A 3,004-nucleotide genomic window follows, 5' to 3' on the forward strand; every position below is an offset into this window, starting at 1 on the left:
TAACCATGGTGACATGACGCACCCTTGTCTTAAGCCCACTTTTATCTCAAAATGTTCACTTGTTTCTCCAGTAATTTTGACACATGCAGATGCATCCTCATAGAAAGACTTTATTGCACTAAGCAGTTTTCCTCCCACACCATAAATCTTTAAAACATCCCACAATGCAATCCAATCGACTCTGTCATAAGCTTTTTCCAAATCCATGAAGGCAGCGTATAGTTTCTTTCCTTTTGCTATTATTTTTTCTACTACCATCCTGAAGGCAAATATCTGATCCACACATCCCCTTCCCTTCCTGAAGCCTCCTTGCTCTTCACTGATTTTCTCTTCTGTAAGTCTTTGCACCCTCTCTATTATGACTTTTCCATATACCTTTCTGGGTATACTCAGGAGACTTCTACCTCTATAGCTCCCACACTCCCCTCTCCTGCCCTTCCCCTTGTAAACTGGGACAATGATGGCTTTCGTCCAGTCTGCTGGCACCCCCCCCCCCCTCCCATGCTACTTCACATATCTTGACCATCCATTTCACGACTTCATCTCCTCCACACTTCAACATTTCTGCTGTGATTCCATCAATTCCTGCTGCCTTTCCATTTTTTATCTTTTTATTGCCTGATTTACGTCTTCATATGTTATAGTTCTTTCCTTATATACTCCTCCTCTACCTCTACTCAAAACTGCTGCTGTTACAGCCGCTGGACGTCCACCCTCAAGATTCATTAAGTTTTTGAAATATTCTCTCTTTCACAGCTTCCCCGTCTTTCAACATCTTTCCATTCTCATCCATAACTTCATTTATTTTACTTGAGGAGATATTTTCTGCATTTCTTTCGTTTTTTGCTTCTTTCCAATATGATTACCTGTTCCCTTTATATATTTCACTTAGTCTTTTTCCAAAGTCTTCACCAACTCTCATCTTACTTTCTTTCATTGCTTGTTTTAATTTCATTTTGCATTTTCAATATTTACTTTTCCTTTCCCTTTTTACTTGCTCAGCCACATTTCTTTCTTGAGTTTTCTTAAAAAGTTCCCTTTTCTCTTTTACTGTCCTCCTTATCTCTTCTGTCCACCATGAATGTCTTTTTTTTCCATCTCTCACCACTTTCATCCCTAACACTTTCTTTGTTGTAGCTACCATTACTTCTTTAAATGCCAGTCATGGTGTCCTTACTGGATTTCCTTCAGAAATTGCTTGTTACTTCAAAACCACCTTTTTCCTTTGCTTATTTTCATTGCACCTGAGCCTCTATCAGTAATTTTTAACAATAATTTTTGTGAAGTCATAGGGGGGCAAAGGCTCTCCAGAGGCTTGGTTAGGTTAGGTTACAATTGTAAAATTTAGTTTCATTAGAAACTTGGGATTAGTTTTGCCGTGCAGAAGCCGAATTTGGCAGGAGAGTCGCTTTTGTCAGCCATTGTGTTGGGTACTTCTATAGATATTTATCCCAATTTTTTGTTAAAGCTTTCTCCAAAGTCAAGAAGACATTGTCTTTTTTAATGCTTTGTCCATGGTGTCATTAGGCTTTCTTTACCTCTAAACCCCTTCAGCACGAGGACGCGTACACTGCGTCCTTGCGTGCCCCGTATCACATCCAAGGACGCGCATACTGCGTCCTGGCTCGCCTTAGCCAATATACGAGTTATTTTATCTATATTTATGGTTACATTTCAAAATTATCAATTAATTTATGTTTCTTCATGTGCACCATTTAATTCTGCATGTTTTCATATATAATACATGATGATTATGTTGGGTTTATGGCTGAAAACTTGTTATATTCAATAGCGACATTTGAAATTTGGTGCGCGCAACGATCTCGGATACGGCGCGGGGCGGTGTTTTGGCCCGGCTGTAGTGAAGGGGTTAAATCCAGCAACGTATAATATATATGTCATACTACTGTTAGTCTGCCATGAAAGAAAAAAGACTCATAGCTGTTTTCTGTGGTTTATCTTTAGAAAACTGTTGTGAATAATTAATCCATTTATGCTGAAGACTGTTATAATATTAATAATAATAATAATAATAATTATAATAAATGGTTTATTAAGTTATGGCAGCTGTTAGGCTGAAAATATACATATTACAAATATATTTTAAGGAAACTTTGCCAACAAGACAATTACAAAAAGGAAAGGGATGGGGAAAAACTTGGAAAGTTTGGTTTAGTCGGCCCAACATCTGTGGTCATTTGCTGGAGAGAGACAGAAGGGGAAGGAATTATAGGAGAAGGGAACAGACCCCAGGAGACGGGACACAACCCCCAATTAATACCTGGTACCCATTCACTGCTTTGTGGACAGGGGCGTAAGGTATTGGAAAAGCCGCCCAAATTTTTCCACTCCGCCCAGGAATCGAACCCGGGTTCTCTTGGTTGCGAGCCGAGTGTGCTAACCACTGCACCACGAAGCCCCCCGAGGGATGGGGAACGGGGCTCTGACATATCTGTTGGAAGGTTGGGGTGATGGTGTTTTTTTGGGGGATGGGGGTGGGGTAGGGGGTGCAGTGTGGTGGTGCCGGGGATCATCTTCCAGACGCCAGTGAGGTGTTAATCTTCAGGTTGGACACTGGGTTCAGGTGACAGTTGATGGTGGGATGCAGATGAGCAGTATCTGGGAGGTCACTCAGGTTACCCACGCTGAGGCCGATATTTTGAGACACTTTCGCTTCTCACATCAGCTATTTCTTAAGGTCAAAGAGGGGATCAGTCGGCTTCTAGTGAGTGTTGTTTTAGGTTCATGGCACAGAGGAAGGGTCACACTACCACCATGGTCATACAACTACTACTGGAATTGACCCAAACTCCAATGAAAGCCTTGTCAAATATGTGCACTTTGGCGACGAAATGTTTTAAAATACGACCCTTAGCCCCTCCGCTGCGATTGGCACGGATTTGGCTTTCACTGGTAACCTGGTAACATATAGTCCCAGGTCTTTCTCTGCCTCTGTGGTGGATAGTGGAGTGTTTCCCATGTGGTATTAGTGTGCTGGATATCC

Source organism: Eriocheir sinensis, chromosome 4 (genome assembly GCF_024679095.1).
Source record: "Eriocheir sinensis breed Jianghai 21 chromosome 4, ASM2467909v1, whole genome shotgun sequence".
Taxonomy (NCBI): domain Eukaryota; kingdom Metazoa; phylum Arthropoda; class Malacostraca; order Decapoda; family Varunidae; genus Eriocheir; species Eriocheir sinensis.